Source organism: Ursus arctos, unplaced genomic scaffold (assembly GCF_023065955.2).
Source record: "Ursus arctos isolate Adak ecotype North America unplaced genomic scaffold, UrsArc2.0 scaffold_24, whole genome shotgun sequence".
Taxonomy (NCBI): domain Eukaryota; kingdom Metazoa; phylum Chordata; class Mammalia; order Carnivora; family Ursidae; genus Ursus; species Ursus arctos.
The window spans coordinates 141,042-166,345 of NW_026622919.1; the positions used below are offsets into that span (position 1 = coordinate 141,042).

The following is a 25,304-nucleotide window of genomic DNA, read 5'->3' on the forward strand; positions in this document are numbered from 1 at the left end:
TATTTCAGGGCTTGAATTCAGTCTCTCCCCACTATTGCCAAAGTCTTGAATAAAGTCTTTCTTGCACTTTCCAGCAAGTGTTTGGTGAATAATTTCCTTACCAAGGGCTGCGAGGGAAAGTGCCATGAGTGCCCGGCCGTGCAGGAGAACACCCAGCCCCTGTCTGCTTGCTGCTCTCAATGACTGGCACTCCAGTGGTGCGTCTGGCCCCAAGAGGGCCACAGACACATGCACGAACCTTGAAACAAAGGGCTGATGTCCCCGGACAGACACCCTCCGGTGGCAGCAGCGTGAAGGACTTCCGTGGGGTAGCAGCAGGCAAAGTCCTTAGATGCCAGGTGTGCTTTTTGAACTTTAGGCAAATGTGGAAATATCACCTCTTGGTACAAGTCCCATGGAAAAATAAGTGGAGGGTCAGATCTCCCACCTCTGATGCAGAAAGAGGGGACTCGTGGCAACTGACGTGTGCAAAGGCAAAAGGCTGCTCTCCTCTTGAGGCCTCTTAGCACAGGCATTGTTAGGTCTTGTGAACGTCCCAAGCCTCCAATTTCAGCGGCCTGTTGGGCAGCGGTCAGGGGTTGCAAGAGCATTTACACCCTGGCCCACCCAGCTAACCTACTCTCACAAGAAAAGAATGCAGATTAATCATTAGGAATCACGATAGAAGCAAATCTCTGGTGACTTGTGTATTTATCGACTTGTAGAATAAGGGTCTGGATACCTGCTGGGCCTTGTAGCACGCTCAGACCTAAAGTGTAGGTGTCGGAAACTCCAGGCCTAAACTCCAGACGGTAGAAAGACGATTCTTCATGCTGCAGGTCGCTGAGAACCCTGCGGCTGAGGGTGACGGAGCCAACCTGGCGATCTGTGTTTACAGAGCAGGGACAGCAGCCGCTGACAGCCCCGATGGGGTCGCAGCTCCTGCCTGAAACTGGAAAGACGTGTGCACACACTCACACACACAAACCATCGCTTGTCCAGGCGCATGCAGCGGTCGGAATCCCCGGAGGACGTCTAATAGCAGCCCCGAGTAGGTGCCAGGAAGTGCTGTTTGAGTTAATGAACACTGCACTTTACTCACGTAAGTTGCCCTGAGGGACTTAGCGATGAAAAGACAAGGGAATAGTCCCTAAATGTCCACAAGAAAGAAAGGACTTGCCCGTTTAAGTCAGCACCCCTAGTGTGCTCCTAAGGAAACTTACTCAATGAGTGATGAGCAGAGAACCCTTGCATCCCACAGGCTGCAGTCCTCACCAGCCAGGACAGCCAGAGCTGAGCTTCCCTTGCCCACTCGGAAGTGGGGTGACCCCCAGAAGGGCTCTGTCAGATGCAAGTGCAAGACAGTTTTCAAAACAGTTTTCTGTTCAGAGTGTGGTTTAACCGTTCAGGGAGAGAGTTCAAAGGAGAACGACTGTGAGGAAGCCGGTGAGGAAGACGCATGAGGGGTCGGGGTGCCCTTTCACACCAGCCTCAGGTCTGACTCAGGAGGGGATAGTGGGTCTCTCCTCCCACGTTCTGCAGGGAGGACCAGGGCAGCTCAGCAAACCACAAACAGAAGGGCACCTGGAGCTGCAAGCTGCCAGCTTCCCAAGTAAGTGATGAGGTAGGCTAAAGGCAAACAGCCTCACGAGGACGGAAGCAGGGCAGCCTACGGTTGGTGTTTAGACAGGAAGGGACAGGGCCGCCCTCTCCCACCCTCCCCTCTCTGGCCGTAGCTCCCAGACGTGTGCACGCACTCACACACACACGCCCATCGATCTACTCCACGTGTGACGTGACACAGAGGCACGGAAACAGCAGCACAAGGAGAGAAGACGAAAGGGACAAGAACACTGCAGCTCTGGTGAGTCAACGAGCCAGCCAGCAGATCCCCTAACAAACGTGAGAGAGGGCCAGGGAGCAGCAGCGTCTACTGCACACCGTTGGCGCCACCTGCTTGCAGAGACACAGCTAGTGGCCAAGTGGAAGGAGCGTTTCAATCACCCCAGACTCCTACGTCGAGTGGCACAAATCCCGAGGAAGGGTGGACGCCAACAAGGTGGGAGCGAGTCGGCCTGTTAAGAAAATGCTGCGACATCTGTTTCTGCATTAAAATATCAATTTCAAATAAAGACGTTAGATTATGCCATTACTACAATCAAAAGTAGAAAATGTACAAAGAGTTCAGTAATGTAGGTTGTTTAAAAATAGGACATTCCGCCTCTTTCTAGAATTTGTGAGGTTAGTACGGTGGCATGTAAAAGCCGTGTCTGTGTAGAGCCCACAGAAAGGGCCAAACGGCAAGGAGCCCGCAAAGGAGGAGGGGGTGAGGCCCACTGTCACACAGATGCTGGCATCGCGCGTCTGGAGGCTGAGACGCAGCTCCCAGGAAGGAGTGCAGAGACGCCCAGGGACAAGGTGGAGCCTTGTAGAGGGACACACCGCTCCAAGAGCTTCCCACCAGCAGCTATTGTTTTCTGATGTGGTGTTTCACTACTGAATTATTTTATAGGAAAAAGCCATTCTAAAGATTCGGATATGTGTTTGCCCTTAGCGCCATCTGGAGCAAGCCCCCTGCTCATGCACCAAGGCCAGGCTCAGCGCTGCAGGAGCGGGGAGCTCGGAGCCCCTGGCTGGAGAGCTTCACACGGCGGGACTCACTGCCACCGGATGTCCACACTGCTTCTCGCAGCGGAACAGGAGCTGAGAACCAGGAACCTGGCGAGCATGAGGGAGCCAGGAGTCAGGATGCACAGAGCAGTGGCATCTAAACGCGGTGACCACGACCCTGGTCAGAAAGGGTCCACGCACGCACAAGCACACGTACACCTGCACGCAACACTCGCACACGGGAACACATACATATGCACGCACAACACACGCAAGTGCACACATGTGCCTGCCCAAGTAACAGAATGGCTCATCCTTGCTACCAGAGGCAGGTGCCATCTAATAACTGATGGGAATGTTCCCTCTGATGTGCTCTGTGCGTTTTGGTGAGAACAGGCTTCGCGTGCAGGTGTGGGCAGCTCTCCCACGCATCTTCATGGAGTGAGGGTCAGTGATGTCAGCTCCTTCACGAGCACCCACCTGTACCTGGTGCCAGGCCCTTCGCCGAGCTGAGCTCACCTGCTCCTGACTTACAGAGGATGAAGCCCAGGCTCAGAGAGACAGCCCTGGCCGCCTCCACGTTCCTGAATCTCTGTGCAGTGTTGGATTGCCTTGGAGTAGGACACGGTCCTGGGGTGTGCCATGACTTACTTATTCAATAGGCCTTTTGCTTCACATAAACAGAAGTTATCGTGCCCAACTTTTTCTTTATCGTAAAGAATGTTAAAGGAAGTACCTCTGCCCAACTCTTTCCATACACATTAGAATCCTTCAGATAAAGCCCCAGAAGTGGAGGGGCTCCATCGAAGGGTAGGTGTTTCTGATTCCCTTGCAGTGTGTTGCTGACTTGCTCTCCAGAACGCCTGGGCCCATTCACCTTCCAGTGGCAGGTGGGATTGGCCATCCCACCCACCTTTGCAGCCCGGGGTCCTGACATCCTCTCTATCTCTGCCATTGCTCAACCCACATTCAAAGCTGAGCCAGGTCAGTTCAGGCAGTGTAAAGGCAGCCCGGGCCTTGGCATCAGGCACGTCTGGAACTGAGGCCAACTGACCTTCCCCTCAGTTTTCTTATGTGGAAACAGGTGGAGGTTTGGAGCTGAGCACGGCCAGCACTAAGCTCACGTCAACCGTGGCTGTTCTGCAGACCCCCCTATGGCTCAGCTGGGCTTGTTGCTGCTGAGGCCCACCAGATGGGAGCCCTGGGAGGGCAGACACCTCCCAGACGCCTGGTGCTCCTCAGAGTACCTCATGCGGGAGGCTTGGTTAAAACAACCAGCCACACTTTCATTCTTGGATGCTGGGCTGCTGTAGGCACGTGAGGGTGTGAGTGTGCACAGGTCACTGCTGGTGTGCCTGCACCCTGGGGCAGGGGCCCTAAGTGGAAGGCTGTTGTCGAATTCCCCAGCTGCCTCCACTGGGTGCTGCAGGGCAGGGATGGGTGGGGAGGGGCATCACTGGTGCTGAGCTGGGGGGTGTGGCATGGCCAGTGCCAGCTGCACAGATGTTGCTCTAAGGACGCCCTGCAGAGCCTCAGATGCACTCCAGAGAAGAGTGGGGTGCCTGTGCGGCCATGGAGCTTGATTTGCAGACGAGTTGCTGAAGGAGACCTGGGGTGTGGGGACAAAAAACTGACCCTCTAGTGTCCACACATTGGGAAGGACTCTAGGCTCCAACAGCCATCCTCTCCTCCTTCCTCCAAATTCAACAAACATTCTGAATTCCAAAATGCCTCTGTTCCCAAGGGTTTTGCAGGAAGGACTGTGGCCCTCAGTAACATCGGGTAGTGGAAGGGCTATGGTTCTGAGGCGAGGCTTCGCAGGTGAGAAAGGGGGCAGCGTCCTCGAGGCCCCTCAGAGTCCTCTTGGCCAGCACAGAGGTGGTCCACATCTGCCCAGTGTGGGCTGGGAATTGGTCACTGCAGCTGGAGGCACTCTGACAAATGAGCTCTGCCCACGCCACACAATTCCGCAGTAAGGCACACCCCAGGCACTCCCTAGCCTGCTGAACTGGTCACCAGGGTGAGGAGGGTTTAGCGTTCATAAACTGAAATGGGTCACTGGAATTACTGGGGCTTTGAGTCTATATCAGCCTTACAGTCTGGCTCACGCATCTCCTAACGCACCGGCACACACAAATCACACACGCTTATGCACGCCCACACGCCCAGCTCCACACACAGAGGCGCACACTCACACATGCGCACACAGCCCTCCCACACAGGACGCAGCGACGCTAACAGGCGTAGGACACAATGTTTCCTGGAGCCCTCGCGTCCATTCCTCCTTCAGTCTGTGACCGTCTCTCATTCTTTCTTGGTTTTTCAACCTTTGACAACTTTGAAGAGAACTGCTCAGGTACTTTGTGGAAATACCTGATGTTTTCTCCTGTTTCGATTGGGATTATGGATTTGGGGAAGAATACCGCAGAGACGAAGGGCCCTTCTCATACATCGCGCCGGGACGTGTGATACTATCACGACTTACCACAGAGATGCTGACCTTTGCCGCCTGGCTCCCCACCGAGAAGCCGCTCTGCTGTTCCCGTTCCGTCCGTCAGAAGCAAGTCACGAAGTGTAGCGCACACACGTGTGGGCGGTGGTGACTGGGCTCTGTCCCCTAGAGGAAGGACCATCAGGGGGGCTCAGTCGGTTAAGGGTCAGAGTTGGGCTCAGGTCATGATCTCAGGGTCCTGGGATCGAGCCCCGCGTAGGACTCCCTGCTCAGCGGGGAGTCTGCTTCTTCCTCTGCCTCTGTCCCTCCGCCTGCTCATGGGCTCCCTCTCTCTCAAATAAATAAATAAAATCTTTTTTAAAAATTAAAAAAGAAATCCTTCTACATAAATTAATGATATTTAGGGGAGATTCTTTGAGCCTATGCAAATATCCGGTTTCTCCTAAAGTTTTGCAAACTAATTTTAACATTCATTTGTGGATCTGTGGCATTATTACGACAGGGGTCTGACGGTCGTTTTCTGTTTCCCTTCTACATTGCTGTTCTACTTTACAGGATTTCTATTTCCCCTCTACATTTTTCGTTTCTTTCAACACTTATTATTTGCAATCTGTCTGTAAGAAAGATGAGCCCCTTTCTCCTAGTTTCTATTTGTCCAACCATGTATTTGTAGTGGCACAAATAAATGTATTGTATTTTTTGGGTTATAGTCCAGTACTTTTTAATCTTTTTATTATTATTTTTTGGCATGTCCTTACTTTCTAGGCCTGCGAGACCCTCCAGGCTCACCCTCATTTTCTCTGCCTTAGCCCTAGTGTCAGGCATTTCTCCGAGGAACCTGTGTCCTTCTACTGAAGGTGCTGTTTAGAAACTAAGTTCTGGGCATAAAGTATTCTTGCTGCCAGTGGGGTGTTTTGTGCTTCCAGGCATCTCAGAGGGCAAAGCTAGAAAATTCGGGTATGGTACTAACCCACGTGCACACGCACATCGACGTTGACTTTTTATCTCTCGGCCTCTCTGTGAGGAAAGCGTGAGTCCATACTGACCTGAGCAATTACAGCTGAGTGCCCGAGTGTTCCTTCTGGCCTTCTCCCCACACTTACCCGAAACCCCCTCGTCCAGCTGTGAGAAGCCCGCTCCTGTTCTCTCCAGTGTGTTTACTTGTGAGACCCTCACTACATGTGAAGTGGTTCAGAGCTGCCAACCTGTGGGACATAAATTTACCCACCAGAGTTCAGTGTTTGTGTACAGGTGTTCTGCGAAGTTGCCCAGGTCAGCTCCTTTATGTTGGCTCTCTCCACGAGGGTGGGTCCTCCACCTAATACTCCAGGCCCCACTCAGCCTGCACCTGCCTGGGGAACCCCCACACCTCAGCTGCCCTTGGTCTTGTTCACATATGCAGGGTTACCCTTTGTGGTGTCCTTTGGGGTTTCTCAAGTGTGTGGAGTCATGTACCGCCATCACAGAACCACACAGAACAATTTCATGACCCTAAAACTTCCCTTCGTCAACCCCTGACAACCACTGTTCTGTTTTCTGTCCTTATAATTATGCCTAACCCAGAAAAAAAAAAAAAGAATCAGTTAAAACCGCACATGTGGTAGTGAGGCGCATCTCCCTACTGACCCTAGAAAGTGGCACAAGCTGGGGAGGCGGACAATAGGGGCCCAGAGGGAAGACGTCCACACTGCCCACACAGCTGAGATCCAGTGGGTGAACTCCCAGGACAGGCAGCACACCGCAGCAATGGCAGACATCCAGAAACACCGTCGGCTAGACGTGGAAGCAGCGAGAGGCAGCACCAGGCCGGGTCGGGACAAGCCCATCTGGACAGGAGGAGTAGCTCCCCAGGCAGGGTTGTTCTGGGTGAAGCCTGGGGTCCCTTAGGACCCACCACCGGCCCCAGTTCCCGGAAGGGCTTGCTCAGCCTCTCTCCCCTCCACCTCTCCCGTTTTCCTTGCTTCCCTCTCACTGTTGCAGCAGGGACCAGGCTGTTTTTCCTTTGCTGGGGTTTATCCAGTTCCGGGTTCTAGACTTTAAAAGCAGATGCAGGAAATCTGTGGCTTGTGTCACTCAGAAATGTGACTGACACAAATTACTTTTCACTGATGTGGCCTCTGGTGTTTTCCGCTGGGTTTCTGGACCTTGTAGACAAAGCCAGCCCCTCACCTGACTGACCTCTGATGTGTTTCTGCGGCACACAGACCCAGGGAAGGTGTTTAAGGTCTGAAGCACGGGCTCACCAATCCCTCAACATCCCTCTGAAACAGTGCAGTGGAGCCTTCAGTCATGGCGGCTGAACTGGCCCTGCCTCCAGGAGTGAGCTCTGGTTGAGTGAGGTGGATGGAGCTGCCCTGGCCTTGGGTCCTCCACCCCCCTGCTCTGGCCCAGCGCCTCATGGCAAGAGCCTATGGTCTCGTGGGAGTCACTGTTGAGCGTTGGGGCTTGGGGTGCCCATCGGCCCAGTTCACAAGGGAGACACAGAGACACAGAGTGGTTTCTGCTGCCCCGTGGAGTCTGAAGTCTGGCCTGGAAAGGAGAACGGAGCAGACCAGAGCGACGGGGAAAGGGGCAAGGTGGGGGTGGGGAGGCAAGGAAGACAGAGAAAAGAGGGAGGGGCGGCAGACAGAGCCTCTTGAGGTCACTCTCTGTGCCTCAGCTGTGCTCACATGCTGACCCTTCACCCCAGCCACCCCGGCCCCCACAGAGGGTCATCAGCCACCCACCCCTTCAAGGTCATCCCCATCTTGCGCCTCCTTTCTCCCTTCCATGACTTCACCCTCTGTCCTGCTCCTACTGACCCCCTTCCGCCTACCTTGCCTCTCCAATCCCACGCCAGCGCTGGCAAAAATAACCTGGAAAAATATTCACACTGGCCCACCTTTTCCCCTTCCCCTCAGTCAGGATGCAGTCTGGTAGTGGAGCCCCAGACCCCCTCAGTCCACCCTGCACACTCCCCTCGCCTTAGACGCTGGGAAGTCCTCACTAACCCTCCGGCAACAGTATTTGTGAGAGCAAACAGCAGGCGTCCCTTGCTTCATGGGTTAGACCCTAGTGAGAGAGACTGGCAGGGGGCAGCCGGGCAGAGGCCGGTCTGTACAGAAAGCACAGTTTGAAGAGGCTGGGCCCTGCACAAGAGACAGGCTGGGGTCTGCGCCTGAGCAGGGAGGGGAGCTCTCGGAGGAGGGGGAGCCCGACCTTGCAGGTGAGGACTCTCGTCTAGAGCACCTGGAACGCCACTGGGGGGTTTTAAATAGGGGAAGCCATTAACTACTGTCTGTATCTCTCAATGATAAGAGAAAAAACCGGACATCAACATGCAAAAAATGAACCTTGACTTAAACCTCACACTTTACATGAGAATTGGGGGCAAAATGGATCAGAGATTTAAATGTAAAGTGATAAAACCTTTAGAAGAAAACAGAAAATCTTCACGAACTCGGGTTAGGCGGAGTTCCTAGCCGTGACATCGAAAGCACAATCCATAAATGAAGTCGCAGACTGATTTCATCAAAATTACAAACTTTACAAAAGACAATGTGAAGAGAATGGAAACAGAAGACAAAAACTAGGAGAAAATATTTCCAAATTACATATCTGACCAAGGAATTGTACCCAGAATACATAAGGAACTCTCAGAAACCAATAGTAAAAAGACAAATCACCCAGTTAGGACCTGGGGCAAGGCCTTGAGCAGGTGGAAGAGGCTTCCAGTCACCACCCACCCACGTGGCTGCAGCGACCCGTGGTCGCACTGAGCGCTGGCAGGAGCACGGCACAGGAATTCTCGTTCACAGCTGGGGAGAACGCAGAGTGCCCGGCCGCCTTCGCAGACAGCTCAGCGCTCGCGCTTCTGCGTGTGGACCCACGTTCACACAGAAATCTGCACACAAACGTCCGTGGATCCGATACACCCAGAACTGGAGACAACCCAAATACCCTTCAGTCAAGTCAGCACATAAACCAACGGGGGTGCTTGCCTCGAATCACGGGCTGAGCAGTTGGTATGCCCCAGCACCCTGAGGGTCTCCGTCCCGACCAGTGGCTGGGGCCCATCGCAAAGGTCCAACGCCGTGTGAGTCCATGTGCAGAAAAAACACCGTGGGGATGTTGCCAAGGGTTAGGTGGGGGATGGTGTGACTCTACAAATTATTTTTGAGGAGAGGCAGCTGTTTTGTACCCAAAATGTTGTTACATGAATCTATAACTGTGTTGAATTCACAGAACTTTACACCAAAGGACTGTGATTTGACTGAATGTTAATTAAACAACTAATTTCTAAAATGACAACAGCAACTTTACGGTAAAGCCCAACCTCGTTCCCCACAGAACACCCTGGTCACGGGCACCGAGGGTGTGTTCACGACAGCCCAGGGCACGCTCCCAGAGGGTTCCACTCAGGCCGCTGTGCCTGGGCTGGCTGGCAGCGGGGGAGAGCTGGGTGCTCCTGGGGGGCCTGCCCCAGGGCAGCCTCCTCTGACCCCCCCCCAGCGAACGTTTGGGATGCATTTGGAACACTTCCTTCCAGGACTCTCTATGGAGAGTAAAAGAACTCAAGGCTTTGGATAGAAAAGTCCTGGGTCAGAGGCTGAGGGCACGTTATGGAGACAGAAAGGCTCTCCCAGGGCACACAGCCCACTTATGGAAAATCCTGGTCCTGACTCAGTGATTCCCACAAGAGGGGTCAACTGGAGACTTGTTTCCTTGTGCCACGTCAGGCCGGCAGGACTGAGCCACGCTGCCCAGAGTCAGATTTTCCTGGGCATCAGGGGAGCAGCCTGTGGTTTAGGACTGGCTTCTGGCGGGATCTATCTTTCATAAGGCTGTGAAGGGTGATAGGCAGGGTGAGGAGGAGGGATCTGGGTGAATTTGCAGGACAAAGGATTGGAGCCTGGAAGGGACAAAGTCAGTGAGGGCTGGGAAGTGGGAAATGAGGGTTTCAAAGACCTCACATGCTCACTTGGAAGAAAGAAAGGGAAGTACAAGAGAACACCCGCATCCTTGGAGCCTCCCACCCCTTGTGAACACAGGGAGAGAATGGGGAGCGGCCCCCTGCGTCTGCTTCAGGCATCAACTGCTCCAGGCTCCCTCGAGGGACGTCCAGCCCCAGGCTCTCCTGGGAGGAGAAGGCCCTGACAGAAGAGCTCAGGGCAGCCTTGCACCCCCTCAGAGACCATGAAGCCTTGGCAGGGCTGGGGCCCTGGCTGCCTAAGCACTTCCCGCCCCGTGCCAGATCCCCCGGGAAAGCCTCCTGTTGGGGGCTGCATACCAGGCAGGTGACCCAAACCAGAGATAGCATCTCTCGAAAATCCTGCTACAATCCAGTACTCAATACCAGAGACACCCAGCTCGTCAAGAGTTCCTTGTAGCACGTGGTGTCAGTACTGGTGTACGACATTTACTTTACTGTGTTCTTTATCTTATCTCTCTTGCAGATTGAGAAAGGTTGGGGAAGAGTTCGGGAAGGAGAGTGAAGCAGGCAGATGCTGACAAAAGGGAGTTAATTCTGAAAGAGGAGGAGAGGGAGGGGTGGAGGGGGAAGGAGGAGACACTCTTCCTTGCAGGTGGGTGTGTGGGGGCCACATGGGGCGTCCACAGAACCATCAGAATAACGTTTGTTTTGTTCAGGCCCCAGCAGCTGTCAGCCACAAAAGAGGCACCAAAGTGCCTCCTCTTTCTCCTCCTGGGCCCTCATCTCAGGGAAAAGGGCGCTGTCGGCTCTCAGGCCCAACACCCTGTTTACTGGGGGTGAGTTCAAGGACTTGTGGGGCCCTCACATCTGTCCCCATTCCCACACTACAGGTTCAGGCCTGGCTCAGCGGCCAATGATCTCTATCCTCCCGTCTATCTGTCATCTATCTGTCCTCTATCCATCCATCTATTATCTATCCATCTGTCTGTCCTCTATCCATCCATCCATCCATCCATCCATCCATCCATCTATCTCTGTATCAATCGGGTATCTATCACGTGTCTGTGAGCATGGCTAAGCCAACAGGCTTTAAAGTCACATCGTCACATGGCATGTTTTGTAGTCGTGGGCGTGTGAGTGAGTGAGAGAGAGGAGGGGAGCTGGAAGAGAAAAGACAAAGGAACTGTGTTAGATGGGGCTTTGTCTTGCCCGCTCCAAGGGCTTCTGTTCCCTCTGCTCTACAACAGAGTGCTTCCAGGAGTAGGAGGCACCTCCTGGCCTTCCGGGGGTGGGTGAGGGGGCTCTCTCTGGGAGACCAGCTGGCAAGAGAGGCTTATACACCAACCACTGACCTGAGTAACCAGCAAGTGTCAGAGCAAAGAAGCCAGTCTGCAGCAGAGAGTGAAATTTGGGATTTTTTTACCTCCAAGAGGAATTCCAGGTAAGGGGGAAACGCTCTCGCTGGGGCTGGGTTGAGGAAGTAAGTGGCTAAAGTAAGGGGTAGAAACCGACTCTGCAGACTGTCCACTTGTGGCAGAGACCTGGAGGTCGGAGATCAGGCTCAAATGTCTATATTTTTTTAGGTGAAGTGTTACTTTCACACTGTTGGTTTCAGTTAGAGTTAGCTTTTCTAGACAACTACACCAAGCTCCTGAAGAACAGGATGAAGGAGCAAGACCCAGGAAGGCCCCCAGTGCAGGGGTGGCCACTGTCACCCGGGTCTGAGGGGGCTTGTGGAGCAGGCGGGGATGCAGGGAGTGACAGGGGTCCAGGCAGAAGGGCCAGAAAAGATCAGAGGCAGAGACATTGAGCAGCTCGGTGAAAAAGAAATGCACCGACTTGAGTGGTCGTCAAAGCCTACACTTAGAAGCCACACAAATTTGTAACAGTTTCCTCAAAGTATTTATTTTCCATGCTCTGCAGCCTGGTCACTGAAGGTCCTACTGAGGGTCACTCCATGAGACTGGAGCTCAGGCCACTCACCCCTTCCTCTGAGCTCCTGGAGTGTCTGTAGCATTGACTGGACCACCCGGTGGGAACCTATGTGTCATGGCTCACAAAACCCATGGGAGGATGCTTCCTGCAAAGGGAAGGGGCTAGGGGAGGGCAGATGGAGAGCTGGACAGGTCACCAGGGCTCAGCATCCAGCTCTCCAGCACCTGTCCACTTGCAAAAGTAGGTTTGGGATGGAGCCCAGCACCTGGCACCAAACCTTTGCTTCTGTCTTTCCTGACTCTCTAGAAATTGGTGGCCAGATTCCTGGCCTTGGCAGCCTACACCCGACCTGTCGTCTGAACCCATCCTGGGGATTTGCAAGCCCTGGGTCTGGGGAGCCACCCAGGGCTGGTGCCTGGCCACACCGAGGCTCCCCGCAGCCAGCAGGCGGCACTGCAGTAGTGATCGAGAGGCAGCAGCCTGGGCGTTCAACCAGTGGGACCCCCACCCACACAGCCCTGGCTGGAGCCCCTTGCAAGCGAAATTCCTCCCCTCCCCTCTGCTTTCAGAAGCAGCAGTAACTTTGCTCACATTCAGCAGAAAGCCAAGCTGCCTCAGTTTGGAGGTCATGTGGCCAGGCTTCCTGGAGCCAGAGCGTGACTCAGCTCCAGAAAGCTCTGAGTTGTACCCCACCCACCCACAGCCCCTGGAGGCCAGACATGCTGCGGGTGTGCCTGGCCCAGCACGCACATTCTGTTCCTTAGCTGCCTCGCCTGACCTCCCCAGGACACGTTGCCACCAGCTGCCCTTACCAGGGTGCTCCCAGCACCTCGCAGCCTTTGAGAAACACAGGGAATGGAGGATGGAGCCTGCAGAGCACCCCCACAGGTGATTAGGACAGGATGGGCACTAGCAGCAGCTGACTCAGCCTCCCTCCCTAAGGAGCCAGACAGACAATACCATATTCTGACACACCAAACCCTCCGGGCGTCTCTTGGTAAAGCACAGGAGCGGTGGGCACTTGCCTCTCAAGGGATGAGAGAGAAGGAGCTGGAGGCCACAGACACAAGATCAAGGGGCCATGGAGCCCAACAAGGCGGCTGGCCCCTCCTGGGATTCCTGATACCCTAACACACAGATGGTGTCCCTGCAAACTGTGTAGGACAGCAGATCAGAGCTGCAGGCACTGGTCAGCCTGTAATGAGAGATGTTTGAAAATATAGAACGGAAGAAAGGTGAGGGAAAGAAGTTCCAGGTAGACCCTGCTATGAGAGAGGACCCTGGATGTGTGTTCACAGAACCAGGCTTGATGAGGATAGGAGGCCAAGAGCAGAAACCTGAGCAAGACCGAGTCCCGCCGGCACGCCCAGAAAGTGAAACTTGAGGGTGCCCCAGGCCGCCCCCAAATGTGCCTGGTGGGTAGCAAGGAGGCCGTGGGCACCCCGTATGCCCACAATGGGACTGCCTCCTCAGATCTCAGACTTCATCTGCTCTCAGGACAGTGCTGAGCCCAAACTTGCCTGTCTGGTCATTCCAGGAGAGGGTCCAGAGCTCTGCGCAGAACGTGAGTGGGAGAACAGCACCCCCCCCCCCAGACCTCCACCCAACCCAGATCCCCTCACTCACACCTCTCCCTGCCCAGACCCTTGCCCTGCCCAGACCATCACCTATACCCTCTTGGGGGGGGGGGGTTCTCTCCAGTGGCTCCGGCTACACATCCTGCCTGCCGGCCCAGCTCGAGGTACCTCACCTCAACCAGGTGGCATTGGGGAAGCTGCTCTCTGGGGAATGCAGGAAGGAGTGTTTGAGCCCACAGTGCACCCCCTCCTCTGTACTGATGAGAAAACTGCTGCCCCATTGGAACAGGGCTCTGTGTTCCCAGGACCTAGGAAGCCACCCCTGGCCTATGGGAAGATCTACCTTCCCCTCCCCCTCACACCGCCCCCGCCCCCAGCCAGTGTCTGCTCAGGGAGCCCAAAATGACGCTCAGCACGGACACCATCTCCATCAGGCCAACAGAAGTCAGTGCTGCGGGCCTACCCCTTCTTACAGGAGCACGGGTGGGGATATTGGTGAGAAATGCACCCTCTGCTTTCTAGTCAATGCCATGGCTCCACGAGAACTCAGCAGGAACAAGCTGCACCCTGTTGAAGACAGAATGAGATGTCCAGGTGTACCCTGCAGACCCTACACCAAGAGCTTCTAGCCCCCTGTGCTGAAAGCAGGATACCACCCCCACGCCCAGGCTGCTCTGGCTTTGGGGGTCCCTGGCTACCCTCCAGGCGTCTAGGGCCCTGCAGAGGAGGCTGGGGTCAGCACAGTGAGCCCTGCTCCTTCTGGGCTGTGAAGTTCCCGAGAGCTCTGCGATAGCAGGGGAGGGGCCGGCCACCCCCCCTGCAGCCTCCCTACCAGCACTGCCTTGACCTGCCACTGCCCTGAGTCCAAGCCCTCTTTGCTGACAAATAGCCATTCCCATGCCCAGCCCTAATCTAGCTCCAGCTAAAGAGACTAGAGGAAGAACGTGTGCTTTGACTGAATGGCCCTGTTGGTGGCAGGGCCCAAAGTCATGCTCACTTGTGGGCCACCCAGGGGCCCTTCCTCAATTTGCAAAAGGTGCCTCTGAGAGTTGCAGCCACTCCATACAGAAACAGAACACCTACAGGTCACCTCTGCAGGCTCCAGTCACTGCCCTCCTGCACAGCCAGAGAGAAGATGCTGGAAGCAGCAAGTACTGCCAGAGGGATGGAGGAGGGGCAAGGGGAGGGATGGGGAGGGATGGAGGGGGCAGCGGGGGAGATGGAGGAAGGGCAGGAGGAGGGATAGGGGAGGGATGGAGGGGGCAGCGGGGGAGATGGAGGAAGGGCAGGAGGAGGGATAGGGGAGGGATGGAGGGGGCAGCGGGGGAGATGGAGGAAGGGCAGGAGGAGGGATAGGGGAGGGATGGAGGGGGCAGCGGGGGAGATGGAGGAAGGGCAGGAGGAGGGATAGGGGAGGGATGGAGGGGACAGCGGGGGAGATGGAGGAAGGGCAGGAGGAGGGATAGGGGAGGGATGGAGGGGGCAGCGGGGGAGATGGAGGAAGGGCAGGAGGAGGGATGGGGAGGGATGGAGGGGACAGCGGGGGAGATGGAGGAAGGGCAGGAGGAGGGATAGGGGAGGGATGGAGGGGGCAGCAGGGGAGATGGAGGAAGGGCAGGAGGAGGGATGGGGAGGGATGGAGGGGGCAGCGGGGGAGATGGAGGAAGGGCAGGAGGAGGGATAGGGGAGAGGTGGAGGAGGGGCAGCATTCTCCTAAGAGGTTGAGGGTTGGGGGTCTGCCCAGGTAGCCTGGAGAGGATCTCTTCCATCAGGAAAACTGTCTCTCGGTGGAGTTCCAGCTTCTGGAGGCAGCAGTGGGGGAGTTACAGTTGGGGCAAGGGTCATCCCAGCCTTGCCCATCCACTTCACCTACTGTGATGCTCCTGGCCACTCTGGGTGGGCTGGGGACCGTGATGCTATCTCATAGCCCCTAACCAGGAGCCAGGCGGGTCCTGCCCTTATAGGATGGTCAGGCAGCATGAGCAGTGCCAAGCTTACTTTGGCTGGGCCTGTCCTGACTCTGAAGGCTTCTGTGCCATCGTATTCCCTGCTGTGCGGCCTTAGACGAGTTCCTCCACTTCTATTCCTGTTTCTTCAGCTGCAGGATGGGTGCCTTCAGAGGATCGGACATGATGCCCCAGGACCTGTCAAATGCGCAGCACAGGGCCTGGTGTGAGCTCGTCCTTCCTGGAGCCGGGCAGGGTTGTACACCCTAAGAAGTCTCTGCCCTGAACTTTCGTCCTTTTGTGCATCTGCAGATTGGCACAGAAACAGTCAGTGCTGCAAGGATCTAGGTGATAAAGGTTTGACTTTGGGGCAGCGACCGAGCTGGTCCCTGAGGACACACAGGAAGAGGCCCACCTGGCATGGGCAGGTGTGGGTCTGGCAATCTGGAAACTATGGAGGAATAGATGCCAAGGAAGAAAGGGCCCCCCTTGCTCTCTCATGACTGTGCAGCCTGCAGTCTCATTTTACCAAGCAAAGTTGGTGCTGCTTAAAAACCCTCCCCAGGTGGTGGTGCCTGGGACTGGGTTCTGAGCTGCGAGGCCTCTCCGTGAGCTGTCGGCTGGGAGCCAAAAGCCTGGGGAAGCATTCCATGGTTGATAAGTGTGCTCAGATGCTGTGCTATGCCATTAAGACTTTTTAAAAAGAAAGCCATCCATCCATATACTTACCATATGGTGAAGTCCACGGCCAGACGGGCATCATGGACAAGCAGGGACAGGAGAGAGCTGTGAAGTATGGGGCAGGAGTGGATGACATTTACATGCTTCATGAAGCTCCGTGCTCATTTGCAGTTTAGTCAAAGATTTGAAAAGAGCAAGCCACTTTGCCAAGCTCAAACACACATTTCCATTGCCAGGTCAGAAAGGCTCTTTGCTGACACCAGGCCCAGGAGGGGCCTAACAAGTATGCAATAGGGAGAGCTTGCCAGGAGCAGGTCCCAGCACTTGCCCTGCCCAACACTACACAGCAGGAGGGACTGGAGGAGATGTGACCCCCTCGCAATGCTTTTCAACCCATCACAGATGCTGGGGGGACACTGGCACCATCCAAACACCAACTGACCAAGGGATTGTCCCCAGTCAGCCAAACTGTGTGTGTACCCCAAAAGCCCTCACTCATCCAGAGTCTCTGGGTAGATGCAGCTACCTGGGCTTGGAATATTTAGAGCAGTAACACCCTATGTCCCTGAAGATGCCCTCTACATCCAGGGGCCAAGCACAGGTGCCCTTCCCTGAGCTCAGACCATTCAAGATGTTTGCACTCAAAGACCCAGGGAGGAGCGTGAGAGGAGATCAAGGGTGAGAAACTGGACATCGGCAACCCATCCAATGGATCCAGTTCTGGGTACTGGGGAGGGTGCCTCATGGCACAAGGGGTGAGAGGACAGAAAGAAGTCTGCACCTGGAGGTGGGGGCAGAGGAGAAGGGTCTGACTGACTCAGGACCAGCTGCCCGCTGACAGGCATACCCTGCCTCGCCCCGGGGGGGCCACAGCCGGCCTGGACCCCAGGGAGCACTGGGAGCAGGAGCGGTGGGATGGGGTGGGGGACCCCAGGAGCGGGAGCTGGAGGCACAGCCGTCGCTCCTCCCAGGGAGACCCCGCTGTGTGTGCCCACACACGTGCCCTAGGCAAGGCTGTGTGTGCACGTGTGTGCAGACCCGCAGATGTGCATATGTGCACACAGGCGGGTGTGCATGTGTACACACGCGTGTGCTCATGTGTAAGAGCGATTGTGCTGAGCATGCAGAGCCTGGGCTGCTCTTTCTCCTGGTTCACGTCCAGGCCAGGCCAAGCAAACAAGGGCAGGCTCTTCTCCCTCGCTCTGAGGACCTCTCTCCAGGAGGGCAGGTCTGGATATTCCTTGTTCCTTTAGCCATCAGACCCTAAAGTCAGAGCACAAAGCTCTTAAGGTTTTTGCTTTTTTAAGGATCTATGAAAATGTTGAAACTGGGGGGGGGGGGGTGCGGGGAATACCTTTTATTAGATCCAAAATATGAAAAGAAAATTGCTTTTGAGTCTCTAGGCTACTTTCTAAGGACACCCCAAGGTGTTTTTTTTAGGGATTTCTTGGGAAGGGCATGTTCCCAAACACGCTTCCGCCACAGCCAAGGATCCTTCTCCTCGCCCCCCCTTCCCCAGGCAGAGTGGCCCAACTCGGGCTGGCCCACCTCCTCTGCGCCTTCCCACTGAGCTGACCCGGATGTCCGGGAGAGATGCCTGGGATGAGCTGGACCCCCACCAGCCTCCACAGCCAAGGGCCTCAGACTGAGAGGCCAGCAGGGAGCCTCATCCTTCCTGTTCAGGCTGGGGCTTGGGAGGAGGTCCAGCCCAGCTTATGTCCTCCAGGCAGGTGCCCCACCCCAGGCAACGGGGGGTGGGGGGGGTGGCAAGGGTGGAAAATAGTCGGACTTCATCAGTGCTTGCTGGCCTGGTTTATGTGTCCCCTTAGGGACCTTTTAGTCCACTCTGAGCTGAGTTTTTCTGAGGTTCACATTCAACACTGACTTAGACTCTTGAGACAGTGATTGCCTGCCTGCCCTGCAGCTAACCGGCTGCTGTTGGGTGGCCTTAACCCTCCCTGGGCTCGCCCACCTTGACCCCCCCACCCAACACGGGAGGGACCTGTGGTCAGTTGGTGCTAAGGGCCCTTGGGCTTGTGCTGTGACAATACTCACCAGCCTCGTCCCTAGTGCCCCTTGAGGACCCTGGCGCACACCCTGTAGTCTTCCTCCTGGTAACCTGGGACCACGTTCTGGGTCACCCGGCCTCCAGAGGCTACCACGGCCTCAGCCCCTGCTTCTCTGCAGCTTCCGGTGCTGCAGTGGGGGCTCTGAGGGGCTCGGATAGTGCTTTGCCATCGGCAGTGCCGACACCCTGGGTCTCCAGTGTCTCCATAGGACGGGTGTGAAATTTCCGTGTGGCACTAGTGTGGCCACATGGGTGTTCACCTTCACCAGGAAGCCAGAGGCCTTGCTGTGCCCAAGGTGATGGCCCGGCAGGCGTGGGCCCCACAGCTGTTAACAGCCCACCGGGAGGACCAGCCTGAATGTCCACCAGCTGCGCTGGGTCCCCAGGGAGGGGTGTCCCTGGGCCGGGTGGACTGGCAAGGCCCTTGTACGTGCGTCTTAGGGCTGCTCCTATGGTTGGTAAGGAGGTCCAAACCAGGAACTAAGCACCCAGCAAGGAGCTATGCAGGTAGGAGCACAGCCGGCCAGGTTTGTGCCATCCTTCCGGCGGCCCCTGCCTGGGCCAGGTGCGAGGTGGAGCCAGAGGGCCTCCCTGAGTCCCCTGAGGAGGGGCCCAAAGACATGGACTCTGCCTCCACTTTCCTGTTCGTGGGGATGAGCCTGATTCATGTGCTTCCTGTGACAGCCACGACATCATCACATCCGCTCAGGGAACTATTTTTAACTGATTTATGTATTTCATATATGAGGAAGACATCAACTTCTGTTTTAGTTCGTTTTACAGGAAAGTGTTGCAACCGTGCTCAGCTCAGCACTATTAATCACCACAGAGCAGCAGGGGAAGCCCATCTCAGCAACACAGTGTGACAAAAATTAATAAAGTTGGAAATGTCAGGCAGGCTCGAGGCCACTCATTTCGTAAAGGGGGAAACTCAGTATTACCTCCTTCTGGGGGACCCAACAAGCCCATTTGGAGAAAGAGCATTCCCTCTGCTGCTGCTGCCAGCCTTCCAGCACTGACCGTGAAGTTTCTGCACTTTGGACCCCTGGCCGTGGGGACTGGCAGGGCTGCTGGGTAACCACGGGGCCAAGGGCCACCTTTAGTGCCCCTCCTTGAGGCAAGGGTCTCTTCAGGACCCTCTGGGCAGCCAGCCCATCTCCCCTCTTTCACACAAGGAGAGGCTCAGGGAAGGGGTCCCGCCAGGTGGTTTGGATCTGTGGCTCCTGCTTCGTGATCAAGCTCTGTCCCCCAGCAGCCCAGGTCGACCTGGCTCCAAGCAATGGTGGCCTGTGAGGGTCCTCACTCAGTCCCTACAACTCACACATGCTTAGCTCCCACTTTTTTTTTTTAGAGACAGCCAGCGAGAGAGGGAACACAGCAGGGGGAGTGGGAGATGAAGAAGCAGGCTCATAGCGGAGGAGCCTGATGTGGGGCTCCATCCCATAACGCCGGGATCACGCCCTGAGCCGAAGGCAGACGCTTAACCGCTGTGCCACCCAGGCGCCCCTTAGCTCCCACTCTTAGTCTGGACTCCACTTCTCTTACTTTTCTTAACCTCTCCCCTTACTCATTTGAGCCCAAATTAACAACCACTTTTTTTCTTTTTCTTTTTCTTTTCTTTTTTTTTTTTTTTACCACTTTCTTAGCCCCAGACTTCCTTACACAGTCTTTCACCAGCAAGTGCCGGGCTGCTGGGCAGCTCTGAGCAGGGAAATGGCAAGCAGCTGAAGCAGCAGGGGAAGAGGAGATGGAGGGAGGCAGAGAGGCGCAGGGGCCAGTCCCAGAGTCTGTCTGGAGAGCAAAGAGCATGTTCTCAGGGAAAGAGGCAAGATGCAAAATGTGGAGGATTAGGGTTAGGGTCACAAAGGTCAGCCCCAGGGCAGCCCCAGTGGACCTGGGCTAGAGGCTGCCACATAGCTGGGAGTCCGGCCAGACTGTGAGGGGCCAGAGCCCAGGGGAGTGTGCTTCCAGCCCCCAGAGCTTAGCCCCCAAGGGCTAGCGATTACCTGTGCCAGCCTGTGGGACGCTTTCCCCTCTCGGTGCATGCCTGTGCTGCCTGCCCCGGCTTTCACAGGTGAGAAGGCTTGACCCTGGGGTATCAGTCGAAGGACACCTAGCAGCCCCGTTTCTTCTCCCAGCTCCATGCTCTCTCCTCAGCAGACGCATGAACTAACACGCACTTCCAGATCTCAGGACCTCTCCAGACTTGTCAGAACATGGCTGGGCACGACCACATTGCGACTGTTTTCTCCTCAGAAGCCACCAGCAGTGGGGATGTCTCTATCCCGAGGTCAACAGGGCACACAGGAGTTTGTCTCACTCACCTGGAGGTTGCCGATCTTCTTCCCTTCCAAGCAGTACCCCACCCTCCTCCTCTCTTCTGAAGGAAGCAGGAAGAGGTGCGACTCCAGGGTCTGGGAATTGCTTGGAGGCTGGGAAGACCCCAGGAGCTGATGCAGGCTCTGTCAGACCACCTGACTCTTTCCCAAGTGGTTTACACAAAAGTGCGTGTTCCCGCTGCACACGAACCCTTTTGGAGAAGAGGAAACTGAGGCTGGAACAGTCTCAGTAAGTGGCCAGCACCCCCGCTGTGTGGGGCAGGGCATGGATTCCAGCCCAGGAAGCCCGGCTCCAGAGCCTGTGCTCCAAGCCCCTACGCTATAATTTGTGTCCTCCAGGGCTCCTGATATCTCGGATTTAATGTGGAAAAATGGTTCCACTCTGTCTCACCCCATACCCAAAATAAACTCAGATAGATTAAAGGCAAAAAGTATAATTATAAAAGAACTGGAAGAGAAGAGAAAAGTGCACACTCCCAGAAAAACAGGCAAGATGCAAAATCTAAGCCTTAAGGAAACAACTGACAGATTTGACTATAAGAAATCCAAGGACTTGTATGTGATGGAGAAAACACCACTAGAAAGCTAAAATGTTAAGCAAGAGACTGGGAGCAAGTATCTGCAAGGTAAGCATAAGTGTTGAGATTTATCATATGTAAAGAGCACCCACAAGTCAGTAAGAAGAAACGAACAACCCAATACAAAAGCAGCAAAGGAAAACAAAAGATACAATAAAATGTCTTAATAAACACAACAAATTATTCAGTCTCCATTAATCACAGAAATGAGGAGTTGAAAAACATTTGATGACCAGATCCAGTGTTGGTAAGGTGAGGAAAAGGGGCATATTCACAAACCATGTGCAAGGGTATAAAGCAGTGATTTGGAACCTCTACTGGAAATTTAAATGCACATATCCTGAGACCCCAGCCCCATGTAAAGATGTCTGTGTTGGGATGTTTTAAGGCATACTTCTGGACACAGCAAAGTCCTGAGAACAGCCCCTTGGGGACAAGCCCCAAGCTTTCACCTTCTGGGAAAACCAGGTATCATGGAGAACTCAGAGCTTGTCTGAGAGCCTGGAGGTCCACCTTGGGCTGGGCACCTGGGAGGGGGGGTCGTCCCCACCTGCAGACCCCATATTCAGCTGCCCTGAGGGGCTATGGAGGCATGCCTGGGATGTGGTGGCCTGCCCTGGACTCTAAGGGACCACTGTTGAGTCTGGAGACGGAAGTTGGGCAGCAGGGACAAGTTCCTGCAGACAGGGCAGTAGGACCTGACCATCCTGGTCTTGGGGAGCTGTGTGTCCCTCTGTAGCACCCCACTATCAGGGCAGGCGTTCCTTCCTGTTTTGTTTCAGGGTCCCCCACCCTACCTGGCCCCTCCAGGCCTGGCTCCCATCCTAGTCCTTCACTGATGGGCCTCACTCTATCTCCTCCCCCCAGCCTTCCTGTGACCACCCATCTGGCCACTGTGTGTCCTCTGTCCCTGATGTCCTGGACCTTCCCAGAGAGCTGCCCTCTCCTCACTGCCCCAGCCAGGGCCTCCGTGCGGTCTCTGCTCAGCTCTCACAAGGACCTGACAAGGAGATGGAGGCCCAGAGAGGGTAAGAGACTCGGTGAGCTCACACAGTGAGGAGGCGACAGATGAAGAGACACACCCGCCTGGCCACGCGGGCAGCAGACTCTTAGGGGTTGGCTTGGAGCCCGGCCACAGTGAGGGCTCAGGGTGCTGGCTCGGCTGTGCTCTGCAAGCAGGTCCCCCATCCCCCACACCCTGGCACTCTGAGGTCTGTCACTTGCTCCTCCCTCTACGGGCAGGGCTCTGTGACCACTGGGCCAGAGCTTGCGTGGGCAGCTTCATGACCCTTCTCTCTGGGCTGATTTTAAATCTCAGGGAGCCATGGCTCCTGCTGCATGCATCACATTGGAATGAACTGTGGTGGCTCTGCCTTCCGGAGACTTCCGTCTCTGATTTATACACGCTATCAGGCAGTTATCCGATCCAGATGCCTGAAATGCGCTTTGCACTCTGACCATCCTGGACAGGGGTGGGCGGCCTGGGCAGGGTTCCCGTCTCATGAATCAGGGAGCAGGGTCTGGGGAGGGGCAGCCCCCCTTCCCTGGGAAATAGTGTGGGACTTGTTCCAGGTGCTTTTCCAGCCCCAGTGCCTCTGGGCCCCAGGGAAGGCGTGTGGAGCTAGTGGTGGGGTGTGGGGGCGGGGCCGCCGTCCAGCCTCCCTCCAGCCTCAGGTTCCTGACCTACACATGGGTACTGCCTGTCCCTCCTCACTCACCCAAGTACCATGGGGCCCAATCAGCCCAGAAAGGACCCTCTGCCCACCAAGAGCTTATGAGGCCATGGGCCAAGTGCTCAGTGGTGGGTGGATATGGGACAATTGGCCACATTGGGCCCTCCTGCTGAGACCACCCCTGTGTGGGGCCCTGGTGTGTGACATGGTGCTACAGGGCCACCCTGTACTCCTGTTCCCTCTATTTCCAACCTGGACCTCTGAACACTTCCAGAAGCTGCCCCTTCCCTCCACCCTTACCTATCATCTCTCTCCTGGCGGCCCCCATAAGGTACTCTCCATGGGGAAGCCACAGGGACACTGTGAACACCTGGGCCAGATGGCATCTCCTGTGTTGGCTTCTTCCCAAGGCACCCAGTTCAGGGTCAAAGCCACACCCTCTACGGCCCAGCACCTCGCCAGATCGCACACATCCCCCATGGGCCTACAGCACCCCACACATCCCCCTGGGGCTCAGGGGCCTACATGACTACCCCTCTCATGGCATTGACCAGGCCTGGTCTTCATGGCACAGCCAGGTTTGAGAAGGACAAACGGAGGCTACTTCCCTCTGGCCGTCATGGAAGCTGACCGGGACCATCATGGTGCCACCACAACTTGGTGGCCTGGGAACCTGCCCCCTTCACACACTCATCAGCTGGAGGCCCCAAGGGTGCCAGTGCCCTGATGGCCTGGGCCTCCCTCATCCAGGACCCACCCACCTGAGCCTCCCTCCCTCCCTTTCTCCCACTGTGGGTCTACTGCCTGGCCTGCTCCTGCTCACCGGGCAGATGAGACTGCCCCCACCCCGCCCCTCACAAGCAGCCCTGGGCCAGTCCTTGAATGACACCACCACTGCCCGGATCATGGAATCGTGGCGTGAATTCCTGGATGGGCTGCTGAAGAGCCCACTATGTGCCCACACCTGGTCAGACAAAGATGGAGGGGGATCCCCAAGGGGAGGGAGGGTGTCAGAAGAGGTGACCCAGCAGGCAGGGACATAGAGTGGGGCACTCACCCACCCACATGCCCACCCCAGCCCTGCCCAGCAGAAGGCACAGTCCTTCCCACTGGGTGATGCCAGGTGCCCACCCCTCTGCAGAGCAGCCTCAGTGAGTGAGGGGTACCTGGCCTCCCGTCCACCCCCAAGTCAGGGCACCCCAGGCGACCTTACCTGGTGTTCTCAGATGAGCCAAATCTCAGAGCCTCCAAGGGCAGGCAGGATTTGGCCGGGCCTCAGATACGGTCCCGGAACTTCAAGAGTAAAATACCATTTAGGTTAACACAGACCAGAGCCCATTTCCCACCCCAAACCAAGGTTGAAGGCGACCTCTCATCCCCAGCTAGGGGTGTGTCTGCAAAGAATGACCACAAACTGGGGTCATGTCCCAAAGACATAGGCCCCAGTTTCCTCCAATGGCGTGACCACAGGGCCTGGGGGAGGGGCTGGGAGGACTGGGGGAGCCCAAAGCAGCGAGTGCCAGGGGTGCCCCAGGCCGGGGGCGGGGGGGTGTCCTGCTGGGAATGAGGCAGGGTCTGGGTGTTGGAGGACCTGGCCACCGAGATTCCTTTCTGAGGCCGCGTGGGTCCCTCCATATTCACCAGCTGCTGGAGCTTCTGCAGCTTCAGTCTTCCTTCCTCACGGGCTCAGACCAGCCCTGCCCTGTGGGAGGAGCCCGCACTGGCAGACTGCCCTGCCAGGCCAGGCAACACTGGCCCACGGTCCTGAATTCCATCAAAGAACAACAAACTGACATTCCAGCTGAACCCAAACTTGCCTAAATTCCAACCCTGGAGCCCATCTCAGGTTCCCTGTCCCTAGAGGAAGGTGCCGGCCTCCACGCAGAAACAAAGACCCCTGACTGGCAGGGTCTCTGTCCTGAGGCCATACCTGGCCCCCACCCAGGACCCCAGCCCATGCCCTAACCCTCCACCCAGGCTCTTCCTGCACCTCACAAGGGCCTCACCATCCTCCCTGGGCTTGTGACCCACAATCAGGCAAGTTTTTCAGCAGCCCTGACACAATCTATAGTAGGGCTGGGGTCTCCCAACCCTGCCCCACCCAGGAAGCAGGTGTTTCCCCAACTTGCCTAGCCATTCTTGCAAACCTTGCTTCTCATGCCCAAGGTGAATGACCCCCTGAAATTTAGAGGGTCTTTCGGGATTTGTGCCCTGACCTTGACCTCAAATCTCATACCGCAGCCAGAAAACCCCCTCCTCTCCCATGCCCTGCCCAGCCCCAGAAGGCCTCCAGCCTCACCTGAGTCAGATCTCTTCCTGGCTCTATGGAATGGTGGTCATGCCCAGCTCATCCGAGAGGTGCCCAGGCTGAGAGGGGTGCAGGCTTACTGGGAAGTGGCTTTTAACCTCATCCCAAAGGGTGTGCCCTTGGATCTGCTGGACCTGGCCACACTGTCATGTCCATCACCTGGGTTGGGCGGGGCAGATACTGGACTCTGCCAATGTTTGAAAGCAGCTGAGGCCTCAGGAGGCCACGGGGCCCCCAGGCCCTGCT

The 25,304-nt window shown here is 55.9% G+C and overlaps 2 long non-coding RNA genes across 6 annotated transcripts; one reads left to right on the forward strand and one right to left on the reverse strand.

Moving 5' to 3' along the window:
• Positions 1-8,404: 8,404 nt before the first annotated feature.
• LOC125281020 (uncharacterized) lies at positions 8,405-24,675 on the reverse strand. Of its 3 annotated transcripts, XR_008961267.1 has the most exons (4): positions 24,342-24,675; positions 16,141-24,043; positions 15,464-15,609; positions 8,405-14,032 (listed from the first exon to the last, which is right to left on the reverse strand). It is a non-coding gene; the product is annotated as an uncharacterized LOC125281020 (long non-coding RNA). The 3 variants fall into 3 exon arrangements; XR_008961266.1 differs by having other exon boundaries at positions 13,517-14,032; positions 15,464-24,043; positions 24,392-24,675; XR_008961265.1 differs by having other exon boundaries at positions 13,517-14,032; positions 15,464-24,043.
• Positions 11,307-21,257, forward strand: LOC123000286 (uncharacterized). Of its 3 annotated transcripts, none has more exons than XR_008961270.1 (4): positions 11,307-11,394; positions 13,386-13,452; positions 13,988-14,616; positions 15,564-21,257. It is a non-coding gene; the product is annotated as an uncharacterized LOC123000286 (long non-coding RNA). The 3 variants fall into 3 exon arrangements; XR_008961268.1 differs by having other exon boundaries at positions 11,308-11,394; positions 13,187-13,452; XR_008961269.1 differs by having other exon boundaries at positions 11,311-11,394; positions 12,195-13,452.
• Positions 24,676-25,304: the final 629 nt, after the last annotated feature.